Here is a 25,509-nt window from a genome sequence, read left to right as displayed (position 1 = left end):
ACTTAGAACTGAATTAATACGATAATATAACATATTGAAATTTCTGGCTAGGGCAGTGTTTAGAAAGAAAGCATTAAAGCAGCAAAGTAGCTAAAGTGGTTTGAAACAGAAATTTATAAATTTTTATATTAGAACAGAAGAAAAGTCTCAAATCAATAATCTAAACATCCGTATTAAGAAACTTAAAAAAAAAAAAAAGACCAAAGCAAAAAATTAATGAAATAGAAAATAGTTTAGGGTATGCCTACACGTCCTGTAGGGTCGCTATGAGTCAGAATCGACTCGAGGGCACTGGGTTTTACACCAAGATTATGTGGAAAGATAACGAATCAGCAAGAGACTGAGAAGAAGTTATCATAAAATTGGCAAGAAATAAAAAACAGATTGTTTGGGGGGAACTTTCAAGAAGAATATAGTGGTCAGTAATATTGATACTTTAAAGATCAAGCAGCAGAAGAAGTAGAAGCATGGGATTAAGTGTGGTAATTAAGAAATCATTCTTGACTTTTGATATAATGATGGTGTGTAGAAACAAGAGTGCAATAATCTGGAAAGTAGATATGGAAATGTTTGTATAGACACTCTTGAGGAGAGAATGGAAACTTGATCAGGCAACAGGGGTAAAGCAACTTGTTTTAGTATATTCTACACCTGACCATGTTTGAAGGCCTTGGCAAAGAGCCACTAGGAAGGAACAAATAGTATATGAGAAATCAAAAAATGAAAGAGGAAATTATCAACAGAAGACTCAGAGAATGAAATTTAGGTGTGATAAATCACCAGCAGGGGGCTGGAAGTGTCATAGTTAGGGAGGGCAGGAGGATGTTAATTTGGAAAGACTAAATGACAATTCACCCTTTAAAAGAAGAAATAATAGGAAATTATTTAAAAAATGTGCATAGACTTTTTGACAAGGAGGGTAGTAACATTAAAGAAGTCCATATCGAACTGTTTTATTATTCGTAAATTAGGAAAAAATTAGGAGGCAAGGTTAAATCCTTCTCTAATGAGGAACCCAGAAAGGTCCTGGGCCTTCAGAGAAGTGAAAACTGATGAAATACTTGAAATTAAGACATATGATAGGGATTTGCTTATGTATGAATGATAAGAACACTGCTTATCACTGAAGATCCAAAGGAGGTTGGGTGCTTTGCATTTTAATGAAGAAAGGATGTGTGACTAAAGACTTTCTCCAACATTTGGAAATGAAATGTCGCCATCATTTTCATGAAGCAACAGAAGGGAAAAGATTGGGACCCAGCAAAAGGATGGAATTTGGACATCAAATAAGAGACATTCAAAAAAATTTATATATATTTTTTAAAATAATAGATGTTTGCATACTCTCAAAAATGTAGTGTATTACAAAAACATTTTAATATTATTTCATGTTATAATCTCATATTGCCATCTGCCTTCTTAGTTATTTTTGTCTGCATTTTATATTTTTCTGACCCTCTTTAATCCCTTATTTGTCCTGTTTCTTTTATCTGTGGTCTCATTATTCCACCAATCCTCTTCCTTTTTACAGTAGTGTTTTTTTGTTTTTCTCTCTTTCTCTCTCTCTCTCATCTTGCCTCCTTCTCAAGCTGTCCTGGAAGATCTATATTTTGGCCCTTATTGTCTCCTTAATTTAAAAGGTAAATTCTCTAAGAAAAAAAAATTTATAAAATTACTTTTTATAAATAATGCTATGTAATATTATCCACCACCTGTCTGTCAATTTGTCATATTCTGGTGACTTCTGTGTTGCTGTGATGCTAGAAGGTACGCCACCAGTATTTCAAATACCAGCAGGGCCACTCATGGTGGACAGGTTTTAGTGGAGTTTCCAGACTAAGACAAACCAGGAAGACAGGCCTGGCAATCTACTTCCCAAAATTAGCCAAAGAAAATCTTATGGATCACAAAAAAATATTGTCCAACTCACTTGGTTTGGACACATCATCAGGAGGAATTAATTGCTGGAGGAATTTGTTGAAGTACCGGGCCAACAAGGGTGTGAGAGACCCTTTTTGAGACAGATTGGCACAATAAGCACAAGGATGGACTGGAACAAGCTGGTGATATTGATGACACAGGACTGGGCAACATTTTCTTGTGTCGTACAGAAGGCTGCCATAAGTCAGAGTCAACTTGATGGCAGTTAATAACAAAAACAGCATTTACTATTACATCATTCTTATTATTTAATTTTAATGTTTAATCCATACTTAGATTTTCATTATAATTTAATCATCAAAAACTAAAAGCATGAGTGGGGCAAAATTATCAGAATACTTCATAGGAATGATTCTGTTCTCCATAGTTGATTGTTATTTGACCTATCTTTTTTTTTTATCATTTTCATCCACATCTATTAAATTAAAGAACTTTATAAAAAGAAAGTACTTACCCAAAACTTTAATTTTCTAATCGCAGTTGTTCTTAATGTAGTTAACAGAAAAGACAAAGAAATCGAGTCTTGCATATAAGCAGATAAAAAATTTCTTGTGCCACCAATTTCTACTAGATTTTCTGAAATTTATCACTCAGAGGCATGATGTATCTGATAGCAATGAGCAACAGTACAAGAATAATGTTAATGCTTTGACTCACATTTTGAATTTAATTAAAAGTCTTCCTTGTCTTCAAACTGTTTTCCTTTATATCTAAAACTAAATCCCTTAGTGTGCTGCCTGTGGGCTTGAATGTTTCATGTAGCCAGACTGGTAGAAAGTTCAAAAAGTGCTTAGATTAGTTTATTCCATTTTTTCTGTTTTGATTTAAATATATGCTTTAAACATCAAAAGCAATCGCTTCCTGAGACCTGTAGGAATATTGTACAAGGTGTCTTTCTAATTCCCCCAGTAATCTTGGCAGTACCAGACTCACTAACATGCTTAGTGCAAGGACTACATTTAAACGGGTATCTAAGCCATTATAGGAAACTCTGGTGGCATAGTCGTTGCTAGCTATGGCTGCTAAGCAAAAGTCGGCCCTTCGAATCTACCAGGTGCTCCTTAGAAATCCTGTGGGGCAGTTCTACTCTGTCCTATAGGGTCACTATGAGTCGGAATCGACTCAACAACAGTTTTCTTTTCTTTTCTTTTTAGGCTAAGCCATTATAGAACAATTGTAAGTACAAATGACATCAAACAAAGCTGAAGAGTATGACTTGTGAGACATATTCTTCCTAAAAATGAAAGCTCAGACTCAAAAAAACTTGCTAAAATGCTTGAACTTGCACTTAAGTTTAGTCGAAGGTACCGATATAACATATTTTAATTTATAAACTACATAGTCAATGAAATATTTAAAGCATTGTCTAAAATATTTAGCATTAGGTAAAGCACCACTAAGTTTAACTGATTTTAAGTAAATCAGTATATTTCTATATACTGATTTACTTAAAATCAGTTAAACTTAGTGGTGCTTTATAAAAAAATTTTACTCTAATGTAAGCAAGTTAAATATAAAATACCACTTGTAAATAATTTTAGCAATTAAAGAAATATACATTTGGGGAAAATAAAATAATGTAACACAAACTATTTGAACCAATAGGCAGGAGTCTGAGTGATAAGCAGAGAGAATAATATTAGTTGTTTGTTCATAGTTATGTGTGTAGAGAAGACATTGATTACTCAAACCCCCAAAATGACTTTGTAACCAAGTACTTTTCAATGTTCAAACAAAAGTAAATATAAGAAATGTACCAAGATTGATATTAAATTTTTTAATGTGGAATATCTTGGGTATTAATTTTGCCTCCAATCAAATATAAAACCTTTATATTAAAAATGCATTTCTCAGTGATCAGCAATATTGTAGTTCATTATGGGCACTTTAACACAGACACACACAGACGAGCACACACACATACGTATACATGAAACAACCAATAGTTTTTAGAGAAGAACTCTAAAAATTATTTAGTGGATTTCCCAACATTGATTTCTAGATTCATTTGTTAAACACATATAGGATTTCCCATGTGCAAGCACTTTATAAATACAAACATATCTAATACTCATAAAAAAAATAGCTGTCCTCTAATTTATGCACTAAGTCTCACAATTTTACATATGACGAAACTGAAGCACAGAGGTGTTAAGTTGAGTAAGGTAGTAAGTATCAAATCCAGAACTTTAAAGGATCAGAGGTGAAATTCAAATCCATATTCTCTGATGCTTCTTTTTTATGCTGCCTCTTTTAGAATGATTAGATGCTTGTCTGCTAACAGAAATGTTGACTGTTTGAACACACCCAGCAGATCCACGGGAGAAAGACCTGGTGATCCATATCTGTGATGATCGTTGCGACTGTTCGTTAACGTTGAGTTGATTCCAACTCATAATGACCCCATGTGACAAAGTAGAACTGTGCATTAGGGTTTTCTAGGCTGTCATCTTTAGGAAGACAGATCACCGGGTCTTTCTCCTGAGGAGCCACTGGGTGGGTTCCAACCACCATCCTTTTGATTAGCAACAGAATGCTTAACCATTACATCACCAGGGACTTATAGCCTAGAAAGCCCTGTGGGGCAGTTCTGCTTTGTCACATGGGGTTACTATGACTCGAAGTGGAATCTAAGGCATGTAACAGCAACAACATGGCATCTACTATTAAAAGAATGCAAATTCAGTGTTATATTTCTTCACATATTATCAACAGTTACCTATTTTTGATAATAAAAAAAATTCTTATCAATGTACCTAATATCATCTAGCTTTCTTCTTTTCTTCCTCCCTCCACCCCTTCCCACACTACCCTTCCTTCCTCTCTTAATTTCTCTCAGTGTTGAAAGAATACCAGACATTGTGCTAAGGCTTGGAGAATACAACATGTGCTGCACAAAGGTGCTCACATTGCACTAAAGGAAAACATAGGATGTAAAATTTTATTCAGCCTGGATATAGAACCTTAATAGATTTCCTAAACATGACCACTGAGCTGGAGTGAGGTAAAAGTGGTAGGTAATACGTGAACACCAGAGAGAAGAGCAAAAGGAAAATGACACACAAATGAGAGAACATAAATAGTCCTGCAACTGCAAATAGTGAGGTGTAAAACTAGACAGTTAAGCACAAATTAGAGCATTAAAATCTAAGATAAGAAGGTAAAACTATTCTCAAGATTATTACAGGTGTTGAATGATTTCAATTGGGAAACTATCTAAACTCTGTTTACGTGGTAATAAGATCACAAAAATTTGTGGTAATAAAATAATCCTAATAAATACACTGGAGTTACTGGGTGGTGCAAATGGTTAACACACTCCATTGCTAACCAAAAGGCTGAAAGTTCAAGACCACCAGCAGTTGCCTCAGAAGAAAGGACTAGAGAGCAACTTCTGAAAAATCAGCCACTGAAAATCCTATAGAGCACAGCTCTGCTCTGACACACATGCTGCCACCATAATTCAAAACTGACTTGACTACAAGTGTTCTCTGGTTATCAAATGCACCGTTTAAACACAAGGACAGGTTTAATCATTCATGTGTGAAATTCTTAACATTAGATAAGTAAAAAAGAAGCAGCATGAAGATGATAGACCTATGTGACAAACACACAAAAAAATCAGTGGTAAGTATAGTTTTGAGCATTTGTATATTAGGGTAGAGTGGATTTGAAACAGAGGAATGACACTTAAAAGAAAGGCTTCAGCTGAAAGTAGAGCTATTGGAATCTCCTACTTAAAAAGAACAATCGAGCTCATTAGAAATAGAATTCTCAGAAAGATTGCATACAATGAAAACAAAAATAGTCAAAGGTGTAATACCAGATGCACTAATATTATAAGGGTGGGTGCAGGTAAAAAACACAGAAAGTAGACTAAGAAACTGCAGGAGGTTAGGAGAAAAACAAAGATAACCTGTAGCCAAGGAAATCAATGTAAGAAAGTTTTCAGAAGTATGAAGAATTAAATGATTTCAAATGACACAGTGGTAATAAATCAGAATAGAAAAGTATTCAAATAATTTGGAAACAAAGATGTAATAAGCCACAAAGGCAAGTTTCAGTAACTTGGTAGCAATCAAATCCTTTGCACTGGTGTGAGTACTGAATGAGCGGAGTAGAAAAAACAAGTATATGACACTTTTTCAAAATAGCGTGGCCACAGTTCCCTGGTTTCCTTGCTCCAGTAGGCTTTCTCCTCCATTCATTTTCATTCTATCTCAAACTAGTACAGTAACAACTTAAAACTTGCCACTTAGTGAAATTTCTTCACCACTAAGCACAACATCCACCACTCATTTGTCAATGTGTCGTACTGTGGTGGCTTGCGTGTTGCTGTGAGGCTGGAAGCTATACTACTGGTACTTCAAATACCAAGAGTCACCCATGGTGGACAGGTTTCAGTGGAGTTCCCAGAATAAGGCAGACTAGGAAGAAGGTCCTGGTGATCTACTTCTAGAAACACTGTCCAGTGAAACCTTATGGATATCAGCAGAATATTTCGGGCACTATGACCGAATATGAGCCCCTCAGGTTGGAAGGCACTCAAGTATGATTAGGGCAGAGCTGCCTTCTCAAAATAGAGTCAACCTTAATGATGTGAATGTAGTCAAGCTTTCAGAACATTCATTTGCTAACGTGGCATGACTCAAATGAGAAAAAAAAAAAACAGCTGCAAACAACCATTTATAATCAGAGTGTGGAATGTATGAAGTATAAATCTAGGAAATGTAGAGGTCGTCAAAAATGAAATGGAACACATAAAGATCTATATCCTAAGCATTAGTTAGCTGATACGGATTGTTAATGGTCATTTTGAATCAGGCAAGCATATGGTCTGTATGTTGGAATCACAAATCGAAGAGAAATGCCATCATGTTCATTAACAAAAAGAACATTTCAAGATCTATCCTGAAGTACAATGCTGTCAGTGATAGGATAACACACATATGCCCAAAGGAAACCCAGTTATTACAGCTATTATTCAAATGTACTCACCGAACACTAATGCCAAAGAAGAGAAAACTGAAGATTTTTACCAACTTCAGCAATCTAAAATTGATCAAACATGCAATCAAGATACACTGATAATTAGAATACAAAAGTTGGAAACAAACAGTAGGAAAAATATGACCATGGGGATAGAAATGATGCCAGAGATCACATGATAGAATTTTGCAAGACCAACGACCTATTCATTGGAAATACGTTTCTGAACAACATAAACTGCTACTATACATGTGGACCTTGCCAGATGAAATACGTAGAAATCAAATCAAATACATCTGTGGAAAGAGACGATGGAAAAGCTCAATTTTATCAGTCAGAACAAGGCCGGGGCCGACTGCAGAACAGACCATCAATTGCTGATATGCAGCTTCAAGTTGAAGATGAAGAAAATTAAAACAAATCCACAAAAGCCAATTTTGAGTATATCCCACCTGAATTTAGAGACCATCTCAAGAATAGATTAGACGCATTGAGCACTAATGACCAAAGACAAGACAAGTTGTGGGATGACATCCAGGATATCATACATGAAGAAAGCAAAAGTTCAAGAAAAAGGCAGAAAAGAAAGAAAAGACAAAAATGGATGTCAGAAGAGACTTTAAAACTTGCTCTTGAATATAGAATTTTTTTTTTTAAAGGGAATGGAAAAAATGATGAAGGAAAAGAGCTGAACAGATTTAAAAGTGTGGCTCAAGAAGGCAAAGTAAAGTATTATAATGAAATGTGCAAGAGCCCAGAGTTAGAAAACAAAAACAGAAGAACACGGTCAACATTTCTATCGTAGAAAGAAAAAACTGAAGGGAAAATTCAAGCCTTGAGTTGCAATATTGAAGGATTCTATGAATAAAACATTGACCAACATAGTTGGCATCAAAAGAAAATGGAAGGATAACACAGAGTCACTGTACCAAAAAGAATTGGCTGACATTTCACCATTTCAGGAGGTAGAATATTATCAAGGATATATGGTATTGATGGAAGAAGTCCAAGCTGCATTGAAGGCATTAGCAGAAAACAAGGCTCCAGGAATTGATGGAATACAAATTGAGCTGTTCCAACAAATGGATGCAACACTGGAAGTGCTTGCTCGTCTATGCCAAGAAATTTGGAAGACAGCTCCATGGCCAACTGACTGGAAGAGACTCATATTAATGCCCATTCCAAAGAAAGTCAATTCAATGGAATGTAGAAACTATCAAACAATATCATTAATACCACAAACAAGCAAAATTTTGCTGAAGATCATTCAAAAGTGTTTGCAGCAGTATATTGACAGGAAACTGCCAGAATGTCAGAAAAGAATGTGGAACAAGGGATATATTATTGCCGATGTTAGATGGATCTTGGCTGAAAGCAGAGAATACCAGAAAGCTGTTTATCTGTGTTTTATTGAGTATGCAAAGGCATTCAAATGTGTGGATCGTAACAAATTATGGAAAACATTTCAAAGAATGGGAATTCCAGAACACTTAATATTGCTCATGAGGGACCTGTACTTAGACTAAGAGGTAGTCATTCAAACATAGCAGGAGGATACTGGGTGTTCTAACATAAGGAAAGATGTGCAACAGGGTTGTATTATTTCACCATACTTATTCAATCTGCATGTTGAGCAAATAATCTGAGAAGCTGGACTATATGCAGAAGCACACAGCATCAAGATTGGGGGAAGACTCATTAGAACCTGTGATATGAAGATGACACAACCTTGCTTGCTGAACGTGATGAGGACTTGAAACACTTATCGATGAAAACGAAAGACTTTAGCCTTCACTTGTGGGTACACTTCAATGTAAAGAAAACAAAAATCCTCACAACTGTACCAGTAAGCAATATCATGATAAATGGTAAAAATACTGAAGTTGTCAAGGATTTCATTTAACTTGAATTCACAATCAACACCAATGGAAGCAGCAGTCAAGAAAAAAAAAAATGATGTATTGCATTGGCAAATCTGCTGCAAAAACACTCTTTAAATTGTAAAAAAGCAAAGATATCACTTTGAGGACTAAGGTGTGTCTGACCCAAGTGATGGTATTTTCAATCACCTTATATGCATGCAAAAGTTAGACAACGAATAAGGACAGCCAAACAGGAACTGATGCCTTTGAATTATGGTTGGCAAAGAATATCAAATATAACATGAAGTACCAGAAGAATTTTTTTTTTTTTTTTTTTTTTACCAGAAGAATGGCCAAATTTGTCTTGGAAGAAGTACAGCCACAATACTCTTCAGACCAAGGATGGCAAGATGTTATCTCACAACCTTCAGACATGTTATCAGAAGAGACAACTCTCTGGAGAAGCACATCATGCTTGGTAAAGCAGACAGTCAGCAAATAAGAGGAAGACTCACAACAAGATGGTATGATATAGTGGCTGCAACAATGGGCTCAAACACAGCATGAGGTGGAGCCAACTTGGCACTCTAGACAGATACATCATGCCATCCCTCTGCAGCAGAAACCCAAAAGATTAAATAAAATAGTTACAACTGTCAATCCTGGAACTCTAAGCAACAAATGAAGGGATAAAGAACTAGATCAAACACTGAATAGAAGAAGAAACTGAAGAAAAACTGAACAAGAAGAGATATGGAGTGGAAGTACTTTGCAAACTAATACAGAAAACCATCATCATGTTGGAACACAGTGAGCAACAATCCTGGGCAGGGAAAATTTACAGAGCTCCCAACAAGACCCAGAGCATCCAGTAACCAGAGCAACACACTCTCCCACCCCTCACCCTTCTGCCCCATATACCACCTCTACCCCTTCCCATCGGGCCACACCATGTCACCTTGCCTAGAGAGCCACCAACCCACCACCAATCTGTGTCCACTCTGCCCCACCTGCTTGCTTCCGCCATGCCTTTCTCCCCCTTTATTCCTTTTCTTTGTCTCTCTCACCTAGCCATGTAACCCACCTCTCCCCCTTTCCACTGGGTCATACCATGCCACCTTGACTGGAGAGCCACTGTCCCACGGCTGCCCCGGGTCTACCTCGCTCCCACTCACCGGCTTCCACTACACCACCACTTAATTTATTTTTTTTTCTTTTTCTTTCTTTCTTTTCATTCTACCTCCCATCTAGCCCAGTACTCCTCCTCCCCCCCACAACAGTCCCCAGATCTACCCCACCCCTACCCTTCAACTACACTTTTTTCTCTCTCTTTCCTTTTCTTAACTCTCCCCTTCACCTAGCCCCATGCACCACCACCCTTCCCAAAAAGCCCTACCATGCTGCAGTGGCTAGAGCATCCCTGGCACTCAGGCCTGTTGGTGCAGTGGGTCCTCACTCTTGTTATGCAATCAGTTGCTAAATGGTCAGGAGCAGGCTCCTACCATTCCCCATCTGACACCTCCGCCTATCTGGTGAGGAGCTGTGAATGCTCCCACAACCTTGGACCAACATATGGATGCCAACAGTGCCTATCCAGTACTCCCTCAGCCACCTAGCCAAACCAGTGTACAGTGAAGCTGGCTCACCCTGCTTGCTCTTGCCCTGCCCTCCCAGAGAAGGTGGTGAGAGCTAACATGCCCACAGACAAGCAAGCAACAAAGCATGTCTGGCCCACCCACTCTGACATATTAAAACAGCAACAACAAAAGAAGCAGTATGAAACAAAAAAATGTACAATGAATAAATAAAGAAAATAATACCTTAATATCTGAGACAGCAGACAATATCAAGACATATAAAAAATTAGGACAAGAGGGTGTTAGCAAATGACCAAAATAAAGAATCAGATGACCTTTCAGTAAAAGAAAAGGCAGTGGAACTACCTGAAATAGGATTCAAAAGACTAATATTTAGGGACCTCCAAGAGATTAATAAAGAGATCCAGGAAAACACAGATAAAACCAAGGAAGAATTAGACAAAAGTGTGGAAAACACAGAAAAAGCAATAGAAGAATTCAGGAAAATAACACAAGAACAAAATACCAAAATACATAAACAATTAGAAATCATACAAAAACAGCAATTAGAAATCCAAAAGATAAACAATAGAGTTTCTGAAACAGACAACTCAACAGAAGACTTTAGGAGCAAATTGGAAACACTGGAAGACAGATTGAAGACAAATCCATGGATTCCACTTTGTTTGAAGAAAAATCAGAGAAAAGTGAAGAAAATCTAAGAATTACGTGGGACACAATTCAAGTGCAAAGATTTGCTCATGACTGAAGTTCCAGAACAGGAGAGAAAATGGAAAACACAGAGAAGATTGTTAAAGATTTGCTGCAGAAAACTTTCCAAATGCCATGAAAGATGAAAAGCAGACCATTAAAGAAGCTCATCGAAGATCATATAGAACAGACCCCAAAAGAAAGTCAAGATATATCATAATCACACTTGCCATAATCAAAGTCTAAGAAAGAATCCTGAGAACAGCTCAAGAAAAACACAGTCAATTACAAAGGGAAAAAATAAAACTAAGCTCTGATTACTCGGCAGAAACTATGTAGGCAAGAAGGCAATTGGATGACATATATAAAACCTTGAAAGAAAAAAAGCCAACCAAGAATAATATATCCTGCAAAACTCTCTCTCTCTCAAAAAAAAAAAATTATATATATATATATATATATATATATATATATATATAATATGGTAAAATTAGGACATTTCTAGATAAACAGAAGTTAAGAAAATGCATAAAAACCAAACCAAACTTATAAGAAATGTTAAAGAAAGTCCTTCAGTTAGAGAACCAACAACATCAGAAAACAACTAGAGCCTAGGACACAAGACAGCATCAGCCAGATACTAACCTAGGCAAAGAACTCACAATAATAAAACAGAGCTAAAACACTTAAAACCAGAAAACAGAGTCATCAATCTGTAAATGATGACAACATCAAAATAATAGAAGTGGGAATAAATGGTTTAGTTATAGAACCTTCAAATGAAGAGGAAGTCAAGGCGATATCAAGTCATAAAAGACTGTTTCAAATATAGGAAGGTAAGGGTAAATTACAGGGTAACCACAAGAGATTTAACAAAACTACTCATCAGAATAAAAAATAATTAAAATATGAAGTCTCAGTAAACACGAAATCTATAATGACAAAAGAAAAGAAAATCCACACACACAAAAAAAGTGAACTCAGCACAGGAAAGTAAGTGGAACACAGAAAACAGCACCACAAAAACAGCACAACAATATGTCAGCAATAAATTCATACCTATCAATAATCATACTGAGTGCAAATGGCTCAAATGCACCTGTAAAGAGACAGAGAGTGGCAGAATGGATAAAAAGCATGGCCCATCAATATGCTGTCTACAAGAGACATACCTTAGACACAAATCATAAATATATTAAAAATCAAATGATAGAAAAGAGATATCAAACACACAGTAACCTGAAAAAGGGCCGAAATGGCAATACCAATCTCAGATAAAATAGACTTCAAGGCAAAATCGACCATCAAAGACAAGGAAGGACATTATGTAATGATTAAAGGGACAATCCACCAAAAAGACATGACCTTAATAAATATCTACGCACAAAAAAAACAGAGCTCCAAAATATATAAAACAAACTTTATCAGCACTGAAAAGAAAAATGGGCAGTTCCACAATTATATCGGAGACTTCAACACACCACTCTCAATGAAGGACAGAATATCTAGAAAGAGTCTCAGCAAAGATACTAAAAGATCTAAAGGCCCAAATCAACCAACTAGACCTCAGAAACATATATAGAACACTCCACCTAACAGCAACAAAGTATGCATTTTTTTCCAATACACATGGAACATTCTCTAGAATAGACCACATTTTAGGCCACAAAACAACCCTCAATAAAATTCAAAACATTAAAATAATACAAAGCAATATCTCTGATCACAACACCATAAAAGTAGAAATCAATAACAGGATGAGCAGGTAAAAAAAAACAAACACATTAAAACTGAATAACACTTTTTTAAATAACCACTGGATAATAGAAAAAATCAAAGAAGAAATTAAAAAATTCCTAGAACCAAATGAGAATGAAAACGCATCATGCCAAATCTTTTGGAACAGCGCAAAGGGAGTGCTCAGATATATATATAAAACAATAGATGCACACATCAAAAAAGAAGAACGGGCCAAAATCAAAATGTTAGCCATACAACTGGAACAAACAGAAAGAGAACAGCAAAAGCAGCCCTCAGGCACCAGAAGAAAGGAAGTGATAAAGATTAAGGCAGAAACAATGAAAAAGAGAATAGAAAAGCAATAGAAAGAATCAAGAAGACCAAAAGTTGGTTCTTTGAAAAGATCAATAAAATTGACAAATCATTGGTCAAATTGACAAAAGAAAAACAGCAAAGTAAGCAAATAACCAAATAAGAAATGAGATGGGGATGTTAAAACAGACCCAGGTGATATAAAAAAGGATCATAACAGAATACTACAAAAAACTGAACTGCAACAAATTTGAGAACCTGCAGGAATGGACAAATTTCTAGAAACACACTACTTACCCAAACTAACACAAGCTGAGACAGGAAGTCTGAACAGACTCATAGACTTATAACAAGAGAAGAGATTGAAGAGGTAATCAAAAATGAAAAAAAAAAAAAAACTCTCAACCAAAAAAAAACCAAAAAGCCCTGGCCTGGACAGCTTCACAGGATAATTCTATTAAACATCGAGAGGAGGGCTCACGCCAGTACTACTCAAACTATTTCAGAGCATAGGAAAGAAAGGAATACTCCTGAATTCATTCTGTGAACCTTGATACTAAAGCCAGACAAAGACACCAAAAAAAAGAAAATTACAGGCCAGTATCTCTCGTGAATATTAGATGCAAAAATTCTTAACAAAATTCTTGCCAGTAGAATTCAGCACTAAATCAAAAAAAAAAACAAAAAAACACCATGAAAAAGTGGAATTAATACAGATATGCAAGAATGGATCAACACTAGAAAATCAATCAACATAACACACCACATAAATGGAACAAAAGGAAAGAATCACATGATCATCTCAATTGATGAAAAAAGCCATTTGATAAAGTCCGACACTCATTCCTGATAATAACTCTTGATAAAATAGGAATAGAAGGAAAATTTCTGGACATAATAAAGAGCACCTATACAAAACCAACAGACAACATCATTCTCAACAGAGACAGGCTGAAAGCATTCCCACTGAGAATGGAAATAAGACAAGGATGCACTTATCGCAACTCCTATTTAACATCGTACTGGAAGTTCTAGCGGGAGCAATAAGGCAAGAAATAAAGCACATCCAAATTGGGAAGGAAGAAGTAAAACTCTCCCTATTCACATATGATCCTATACATAGAGAACTACTGGAACTAACAGAAAGATTCAGCAGGGTAGCAGGATATGAGATCAACATACAAAAAAGAGTTGGATTCCCATAATCAACAAAGAGAACTTCGAAAAGGAAATCAGGAAAATAATACCATTATAATAGCCCCTAAAAAGATAAAATACTTAAGAATTATTCTAACCAGGGGCATAAAAGACCTATACAAAGAAAACTCCAAAAACTATTGCAAGAAACCAAAAGAGACCTACACAGATGGAAAAAATACTATACTCATGAATAGAAAGACTCAACATTGTGAAAATGTCAATTCTACCCAAAGTGATCTACAGATATAATGCAATCCTGATCCAAATACCAACATCATTCTTTAACAAAATGGAAAAACCAACTTCATATGGAAAGAGGCCTCCGATAAGCAAAGCATTATTAAAGGAAAACAACTAAGTAGGAGGCCTCACTGTACCTGATCTCAGAACCAACTATACAGCCACAGTAGCCAAAATAGCCTGGTACTGGCACAATGACAGACACATGGATCAATGGAATAGAATTCAGAACCCAGATGTAAATTCATCCACCTACTGTCAGCTGACAATACCAGAAGGATGTTTACCTGTGTTTTACTGACTATGCATAGGCATTCAACTGTGTGGATCATAACAAATTATGGGTGAAGTTACAATGAATAGGAATTCCAGAACACTTAATTGAGGTCGTAAGGAACCTGTGCATAGATCAAGAGGCAGTTGTTTGGACAGAACAAGGGAAGACTGAGTGGTTTAAAGTAAGGAAAGTTGTGCGTCAGGGTTGTATTGTTTCACCATACCGTTTCAATCTGTATGCTGATGAAATAATCTGAGAACCTGGGCTATATGAAGAAGACTGGGGCATCAGAATTGGAGGAAGACTCTTTAACAACCTGCATGATGCAGATGACACAACCTTGGTTGCTGAAAGTGAAGAGGACTTGAAGTACTTGCTAATGAAGATCAAAGACCACAGACTTCAGTATGGATTACACCTCAACATTAAACAAAAATCCTCACAGCTCGACCAGTAAGCAACGTCATGATAAATGGAGAAAAGATTGAAGTTGTCAAGGATTTCATTTTACTTGGATCCACAATCAACACCCATGGAAGCAGCAGTCAAGAAATCAAAAACGCATTGGGCAAATCTGCTGCAAGGGGCCTCTTTAAAGTGTTGAAAAGCAAAGATGTCACCTTGAAAACTAAGCGGCGCCTGACCCAAGCCATGGTATTTTCAATCATATTATAAGCATGTGAAAGCTGGACGATGAATAAGTAAGACATAGAAGAACTGACACCTTTGAATTGTGGTGTTGGCGAAAAATATTGACTATATCATGGAATGCCGAAAGAATGAACAAATCTGTCTTGGAGGAAGCACAACCAGAATACTCCTTTGACGCAAGGATGGTGAGGTTACGTCTTACATACTTTGGACATGTTGTCAAGAGGGATCAGTCCCTGGAGAAGGACATCATGCTTGGTAAAGGACAGGGTCAGTGGAAAAAAGGAAGCGCCTCAACAAGATGTACTGACACAGTGGCTGCAACAACGGGCTCAAGTATAACAACAATTGTAAGGATGGCGCAGGACCAGGCAGTGTTTTGTTATGTTGTGCATAGGGTCATTATGAGTTGGAACTGACTCAATGGCACCTAGCAACAACAACAACATGGTCAGCTGATCTTTGACAAATTCCCAAAGTCCATTAAATGAAGAAAAGACAGTCTTTTAAGCAAATTGTGCTGGGAAAAATGGATAGTCATCTGTAAAATATTGAAACAGGACCCACACCTCACATCATACACAAAAACTAACTGAAAATGGACAAAAGACCTAAATATAAAACCTAAAACAATAAAGATCATGGAAGAAAATATAGGGAAAATGCTAGCGGACTCAATACATGGCATAAATACAATATAAACAATAACAGTGCACAAAGACCAGAAGATAAACTAGATAACTGGAAGCTCCTAAAAATTAAACTCTTATGCTCATCAAAGACTTTGCCAAAAGAGTAAAAAAAGAACCTACAGACTGGGAAAAAAATTTGACTGTGACACACCCGACAAGGGTCCAGTCTCTAATATTTATTGAATATTTACAACACTTCAATAACAAAAAGACAAATAACTCAACTAAAAAATGGGCAAAGGATATTATCAGACACTTCACCGAAGAAGACATTTAGGCAGCTAACAGACACATGAAGAAATCTGGAGATCATTTGCCATTAGAGAAGTGCAAATCAAAACGAAAATGAGATACCATCTCACTCCAACATTACTGGCACTAATCAAAAACACAGAAAATAACAAATATTGGAGAGGTTGTGGGGAGATTGAACTCTTATGCACTGCTGGTGAGAATGTAAAATGGCACAACCACTATGGAAAATGATATGGCACTTCCTTAAAAAGCTATAAATGGAAATATCATAGGATCCAGCAATCCCGCTCTTATTGAAATAAGAGCCATCACATAAATAGACATGGGAACACCCATGTTCACTGCAGCATTATTCACAATAGCAAAAATATGGAAACAACCAAAGTGCCCATGAACACATGAATAGATAAAAAAGGTATGGCGCATATACACAATAGAATATTACAGAAAGACAAAAAACAATGATGAATCCATGAAACATCTTCTAACATGGATGACTCTGGAGGGCATTATGCTGAGTGAAATTAATCGGTCACAAATGGACAAATATTGTATGATAATAGTAGACAAGTGTTAATTTTGGTGAAGGGAAAGAGAACACACAACTTAGAGGGAGCCAGCACAAGTTGACCAAGGCAATGTCATCAAGCTTCCTAGACACATCCAAACACCTTGAGGAACTGAGTTACTGGGATTGAGGGCTGGGGACCATGGACTTAGGGTCCATCTAGGTCAACTGGCATAACATAGTTCACAAAGAAGTTATTCTACATCCCGCTTTGGTGAGTAGCATCTGAGTCTTAAAAGCTTGTGAGAGGCCATCGAAGATACATCAATTTGTCCCATCCCATCTGGAGCAAAGGAGAATGGGGAAAATAAAAGATACAAGAAAAATATTAGTCCAAAGGACTAGTGGACCACATGAACCACACCTTCCACCAGCCTCGGCTTAGAAGAATTAGATGGTGCCTTGCTACTACCACCAACTGCTCTGAGAGGGGTCACAATAGAGGGTCCCAGACAGAGCAGAAGAAAACTATAGAACAAAATGCAAATTCACAAAACAATACCAGACTTACTGGTCTGACAGAGACTGGAGGAACCCCCTATAGTATGGATGCATCCTTGATTCCTGAGCAAAAGGTCATTTAATAAGAACTTTCTCTTCCACTTGCATATGTATACTATAATTCCCTGAGCTCACTCTTGTTCACCTTTTTTCCTGAGCTCTTAAATGAAGAAACCTCCATTTTCATTCCATGCTTAAATTTCATATCTATATCTTGACCTGCTGGCAAACACACACACAAACAACTTGTGTTATTAGCTTTCTTTTTTTAGTTTATGTTTCTTTTCCCAATTACTAGACCTCTCATCACCCCGCACAGAAAAACTATCCTGACTTTTACAGTAATTTCCTCGTTTGCCTGTTATTTAAGAGTTTTGCCATGAAACCATACATGCTTAAACACTGTGTTTCAGTTCTGCCTATTTTTTAATTATTGTTGTTATTGATGTCATTGTTGGTTTTTATAGAAATAAAATAATACAATATGATTATCTTCTGATTCGTCTCTTTCTCTCAACATCTTCTTGGTAAGATTCACACATATTGTTGCAAGTAGCTGTTTAGTTCCTTTATTTTTATTCCTGTATAGTAATCCAAGGATGATGCCAAGGAAGAATGGTACAATGGACATTCTTGTACATATCTCTTATTAAGAGATTATTAAGCCAATAATAGAAATTGATTAAAGTTTGTTTAACATTGGGTAACATTTTGACTAGGAAGTCAAAATATTCCAAAGATTAAAGAAATTCCAAAGATTCTTATACCTTATGTTATCAACATTGCCATCAAAATGGCCAGAACAATGTGTTTCTGTATGAATAATTTCAAATATAATAATTATCACAAAGCTCATTATGTGGCTGCTCTTTTACAAGGTTCCTCCCCTCCTCTCTCTGTCTCTGTTTCTTCTCTCTTCTTTCCTCCTTCTGCTTTTTCCTGCTGCCTTTCTTCCTGCTGCTTTCTGTCTCTGAAACCCCTGTAGGGTTGTCTGCTTATATACACAAACTCCTGGTCAATATCAAGGCATGGCCCTCCCACTCCTCTCAGTAATTCATAGATACTTCATTTGCACAGTTGGTACTGACTTAACTGGCATAGAATATAGACCAATCCCTGCAAGGTACATGCCAATCACAGGGCAGGCTTGAAACCCAGGACCAGGTAACAGGTATCAATCCAAGTTACTCACAACTTACTTAGAAAATGTCAATCAACCTGGCAAAAATAACAGACCCTTTCGGGTAGAAAACTGGGGCAAAACAGTTTTCAGGGTTGAGAGGAAAATATCTTTCAAGCAGTTTTTTCCAAAGAACCAAGGCAAAAGGCCATGTAAAGGAACTCATTTCACCACAGATTATACAACAATTTACCCTAAAACAGCTTCTAGCCTGACCTTGGAGCTTCTCCTTCTCCAAACTTACAGCACATAGATAGTTCTTCAAAAGGCCAAGACCTAAGGCAGAACAGTCTTACTAAGCTACTTTTTAGGCTATTGTTTGTCTTAAAGGTGACTTTAGGAAACTAGTTTTCTCAAGGCCTTAGGTTCAAAATAACAACTCAGAGCTATTCTCTGGTGGGCTACCCCAACTCCATAGACCCCAGAAATCTGGATTCCAGGAGAATTAAAATTGTTTCTCAATATCTCTTTGTAATTCTTTTAAGTATAAATTTAGGAATGAAATTGCTATACCTAATCAGAATCAACTTGACAGCAATAGGCTTTGGGTTTCATATTCAACTTTAGTGACTAACGGCAAATAATTTTTCCAAAGTGGTTATAACAATTTTTACTCCCATCAGCAGCATGTTAGAGCTCCTCTCACCCTGTGTCCTCCCATTGACATTATCAATCTTTTTTTTTTTTTTAAATCAATTATCAATTCTTGTGATTGTCTTGTGGTTTCTTTTTGGATTGCCTTGATTTTTCTTGATGCTGAAATCCTTTTATTATATTTATCGGGCATTTGGAGTTACTGTACTAGCCTCTTATCCATTTTTCTATGGGATTGTCCGTCTTTTTTTCAGTGATAGTAGTTTCTTACATATTGTGGATTGAGCCTTCTGATAGTAAAATATGTTGCAAATATCTTCAATCATCTGCAGCTTTCTTGTTTACTCTGTTAATGGTAATTTTAGTATTTTACTAACCAACTTTGATATAAATGAATAGCTTAGATTAAGAGTAGTACACACTTAAAAGAAATATAAAGCATTTTAAACATTAGTTAACTAGTCTTTGAAGTTAACTCTACGGGAGATACAGCAAACATGCTTCCAAAAACCAAACCAAACTCATTGCCGTCCAGTCCATTCCAACTCATAGCAACCCTATAGGACAGAGTAGAAGTGCCCCACAGAGTTTCCAAGGAGCTCCTGGAAGATTTGAACAGCCGAGCTTTTGGTTAGCAGGTGTAGCACTTAACCACTGCACCCCCAGGGCTTCCAAACATGCCTAGGGGTGTTTTACAGGCACACACACACATATGATGGAACACAGTTCTACTCTGACACACACAGGTTCACATATGTAATTTACATTTACATATAATTCTGTTGGATATATACTTAGAAATGCAATGAAATTTCAGGGTCCTAGAGCATTTTGTCAATTGAATTGAGTCTCTCCAAAATATGTGTTGAAGTCCTAACTCCTGTACCTGTGAATGTGACCCTGTTTGGAAACAGGGGTTTTCTTTTGTTATGCTAATGAGGTCATACTGGAATAGGGCGGGTTCTAAATCTAATCCTTTCTGAGAGGTGTCTTTGAAAGAGAGCAGAAGAGACAGAATGACACACACACAGGGGTAAGACAGACGCCAAGCCAAGGAATGTCTACATACCAAGAAATGCATGAGGCTGCTAACAAGGAAGGACCTTCTAGAGCTATGACCGTGGTTGACTTTAAGCCTCCAGAACTGTGGAGATTAAATTTCTGTTCTTTAAAGCATCCATCTGTTGCATTTTATTTGTTGCTATTGTTGCTGTTATTGTTGATGTATGGCAGCACTAGAAAACTAAAATAGATACGAATATTTTAACTTTAACCGAAAATGCCAGTTTTCCAAAATGCTTATACCAGTTTATACTTTCATCAGTATTGCATAAGAATTTCATTTGCTAATTGTTACTGCTTGAGCAATAATTCAAAATACAATAATGCTAATATATTTTTTGTTTCTTTTTTTTTAAATTTATCTCTTTGTTTTTAATTTTCAGCATACTATTATTATGATATACCTTGTGTAGATGTGTAGGAGTATAGCAGTGTGTATGTATTTGTCCTGCTGTGATTTTGTGTCTTGCATCAATATTTGAGCCAATATCTCTTCAGATAGTGTTTCTGCTTCATTCTATCTTCCATTCTAGGAACTCTGATTATGTACATGGGAGGTCACCTCACTGTATCCTCTAGGTTTCTAATGCTCTCTTCTATATTATTCATTATTATTTTGCTTTTGTGCTTCTTTCTGAATATCTTGTTCTGACCTCAATTCCAGTTTATGAATTCTTGTTTCACCTGTTTCTCATTTCGTGTTAAATGCAGCCATTGCATTTTGATATGTTATATTTTTATTTCAAATAATTCTGTTTTTTTTTTAATAAATCTGTGCCTTTTTTTGGTAATTTCTAGCTGTTTGCTAAATTCTAAATCTTGTTTTTTGCTGCCTTAAATCTAGAAGCATGATTATTTTAAAATCCGATTAAAAAATTCTAATATCTGAAGCCCCTGAAAGTCTGTTTTTAATTTCTATTATTTTTGCTGGTTTTCTTTCATGTTGTATTCCTTTTTCATGTACCTGTTTATGTCTTTTTTTTTTTTTTGCTTGTTTGTTTGTTTTCATATTGTACAAGAAATTCTATTTGAAAATTTGTTAAAATGTTTCAGGGTCAGGATAACCCCACCTGCTTCTAGGAACATTGTTTCTGGCTGCTACTTGAGGACTATAAATCTTGGGCTAACTTTCCCTAATTTCAAGAATTGAAAAGATTCAGTGCTGATTAGCCCCTAAGTCTAGAGTGAATTCTCTAGTCACCTGAAGCCAAATTATGAAAAGTTTTCCACATTAATCCTCCTCTTTAGCCCTCTTGGTATACTTTGATCTTCAGAGTCTTTAGTCTTTGACCTAGGAAACTTTCAAAATTGCTACTTAGGCTTCAGATTGTTTTCTCTTTCTTCTGATATCAGAGAACACTCACCACTCACTTTGAAAAGAGGTGCCAGATATATGTACGTGAGTGTGTGCATATATATATGTACATACATATATATGATATATAACATTTTATTTTGTTTTTGGTAGAAGCTTACATAGCAAATTAGGTTTCCATTTACCATTTTCTATACATATTGTTCAGTTACATTTTTCACAATATGTCAATCAGCATTCTCATTATTTTCACTATGATTATTTCATTGTCACTAATCTAACTTCCCTGCGCCCCCTCCCCATTACCTTCTTATCTCTGCTTTAAGATAAATGTTGACCATTTGGTTTCATATAAATGATACATTTTTTTAAAGAGCTTATTACTCAATGGTGGTATTGTTTATTTTCTGATCCGATCTTTTATTTAGTTGGAAGTTGACCATTGGGAGTAGTTTCAGCTCCAAGTTTAAAGGGTGTCTTAGGGGGACAGTGTCAGAGGTTCCTCTAGTGTCTGTCTACTGGTTCAGTAAGATTGGCTTTTCTTTTTTTTTAAGAATTTGAGTTTTGTTCCACATTTTTAGCCCATTCTATACAGTTCCATCTATTGTGTCCCTGGTCGGAATGATCAGCAATGGTAACTGGAACTATGTAGCTCTTCTGGTCGAGGATGTGGTTTGTGTGGGCTCTTACTCCTTTAAAGTAGCTTCTTCTTTCAGTGTTTGGTTTCCTTCTTTCCCTTTTGCTCCAGATGAGCAGACATAAATAGTTGTGTCTTAGGTGGCCACTCACAAGCTTTTAAGACCCCAGATGCTACTCACCAAGCTAAGATGTAGAACATAAACCTTATAAACTACATTATGCCACTTGATCGAGTTTTCCTACAAGACTGCGATCCTAAGCTTTCAAAAATAGTAAACCAATCCTGTGAGGTTTTTGGGTATGTCCAAGAAGTATCAGTGACTATGCCACATGTGTTTTATTATATATATGAATATATATGCAACTCAAACCCGTACATATACATGCCTGCAGATACATCTATGTATGCACATGCATGTACTCACACATGCCTCCCTATACACATATATGCATACATATCTGCCTATGTAAACTCACACGTATTTTTTGGTTGTTATTGCTATTGTTGCAAAATTATATATCTTATAAAAAAAAAATAGTCTTTACAAAAAACATCCTTTATTCATGTGTACTTCTTAGTGTCATCATTTACCTTGGTCAAGTTGTGCAGATTTCACAAGCATTAAGTATTGCCTTTGCCATCTCCAAAAATAACAAGTGTCTACTATCGAGAAAGTTACTCTCCCTCCCTCGTTCTCCCATTCGTGATAACCACCAAAGAACATTGGTTTCTGTATGTATACTTGCTCTTGATTTTTAAAAAAGTGAGATCATACAATATTTGTCCTTTTGTGATTGACTTATTTCACTCAGCATGATGTCCTCCAGATTCATCCATGTTAGGACCCAGATATCTTGCTAATTTCTCTGATTTTTTTCTCCAGGATCTTCATTGTATAATTTCTCATTAGTTTCAGATTCAGATCCCCGAATCTTTGAAGAATAAAAACTAAATATTTTCAAGTTTTTATCTATTGAGGAAAATTAATCTGAATTTTCTAACTCACCAAGTTAGAAGTGAAAAAGCTCTATCTAGACTTATTTTTCCTTTGTTTATTTTTTCCTCTTCATCCCTATGTTCTATTTTTCTTCCTGGAAAATTGAGCATCTCAGAAACTAAAAAAATCTTACCATGTTCTATGCTGTCTTAATTCTTCAGTGCTGCTGTAAAAGAAACACAACAAGTGGGTGGCTTTAAAGAAGAGAAATTTATTTTCTCACAGTCTGGATGCTAAAAGTCTAAAACAGGGTTGTGTAGATCCTTCCTTGTTGGCAGCCTTAGACTTTCTGTGGTTCTTGTTGGTACTTGCATGTAGTTGATACAACTGTCTTCCCAATTTTGTGCTCCAGTCTGTATCTAATCTGCTGTGTTTAGAACTCAGAAATGCTTAGGTTTAGGGCACACCCTACACTGATGTGATCTTATTAACATAACAAAGAAAACCCTATTTCCAAGCAGAATTATATCCACATGTATAGAGTTTAGGATTTCAATACATATTTTGGAAGGAACAAAATTCAATCCGTAATGAATGCAAAAGTTATTAAAATAACATGATACGTTTATAATCACCACTTTCTCATGACCTACCCACTTTCTCAACAGTTATAATATGACTTTTGGGTACCTAACATTTAGGGGTTCTATTCAAATTGGTTCCTTAAAGATAACTGAATTTTTACAACTAAAATTGGTGATTCAAAATCTATTGATAAAGTCAAACCCTAGTAAAAGTTTCTCAGTCCTTACCCTGCAAGCTATCATATATTTTTTGACCCTTTGGGTCACTCTTTTCATTTTGATTTGGCACATATGAATTACCATTATTGGATTCATTTCTTACTTTCTAAATTATTTTCCTCCTCCTATGTTTCCTAAAGCTCTATTTATTTTCCCTTTACACATCTTTCTTTGTAGTTTTAAAGTATAAAATCATTATGCATTAGTTTAGGGGAAGTTTTTGATTTTCTCCAAAGTGTCCTGCAAAATGTTGGTTTTTGATGATAATTATCAATAAAATTGCATAGTTTTCTTGCCTTTATACCTGTTCAGCACAAGTCATTTGTTCATGCTCACTATCTGCAGTAGCCAGGACTCTGCGTGTTCTGTTGCAATGGAGAAAACCTTTTAGATCCCTTTTTTTGTAGGTGACAATTACTTTCTGATTGAATTCTAAGCTGAAAATAAATTTGACACATTTTCTGCAATACCTCCTCCCAGAAAGAGATGGGAATCATCTAAATGCCATTATTATTTAATCATTTCATGTACAATATTGTATAGATTTATAGTTAGCAAACCTGACTGATTTTTTGAGGCATATATGAGTCATATATATATATATATTTTTTTTTTCCAATAATGAACACTAGGGTATAACCTGAATGTATTCCTAAGAATAGAGCCAAAAATTTCTTGTTGTGACACTATTTTGTTTGTCTTTTAACTTCCTGCCATAATTGTCAGAATCAGTTGGGATTGGGATTTGCTAGAGTAGACTGCTTATACTTCTCAAACCAAATCTCGTAGACCCCAAATTTAACACTTCAGTTTTTTACTTATTGCATGCCACATCCTGATCTGTCTCTCCTTAAATCCATATTTTTATTAATTACTTCACAGTCCCTAGTCACCTAGACTTGTAATGGCAAATAAACCTATCACTGACTTTTCTCTCTCCTGCCTTCGCCTCCCAAATTTCCATCCAGCCTCCAAGACATATTGTTTTTCCACAAGATTTCTCTCATCTGCCTGCTCCTTTGTGTTCCCAGTGTAACTGCACTAGTTCAACTCCCATTTTCCTTCCTAAGAATTTTTTAAGAGCACATTCTTCCTAACACCAAGATCGACTCCACATAATGCATCCTCCATCCAAATCTTCAAAAACCATACCTTAACTTTAGCATGACTTTCTCAAAGATTTTGAAAAACTCTCCGTTTCCTACAATGTAAAGTGATTGTTTATAGGCTGCCATTCAAAACCTGCTCCTACCTGGTCACGATATACCTTTTACCTTTGTGTTTCCCTGTATTTATATGTTTATTTTTGCCTTCTTGTAACTACTTGTTAGTCTATTTCCCAAAACACATTTAGTACTTTTTAGCTTTTGTATGTTTGCTTATAGCATTCTGTCATCTGGTTTGTTCTTCCTCTTTCTCTCTCTGCTCAAACATTACATATCTTTCAAAGTAAATTTCACCT

Source organism: Elephas maximus, chromosome 5 (genome assembly GCF_024166365.1).
Source record: "Elephas maximus indicus isolate mEleMax1 chromosome 5, mEleMax1 primary haplotype, whole genome shotgun sequence".
Lineage (NCBI taxonomy): Eukaryota > Metazoa > Chordata > Mammalia > Proboscidea > Elephantidae > Elephas > Elephas maximus.
Note: the sequence above shows the minus strand (reverse complement) of the source record.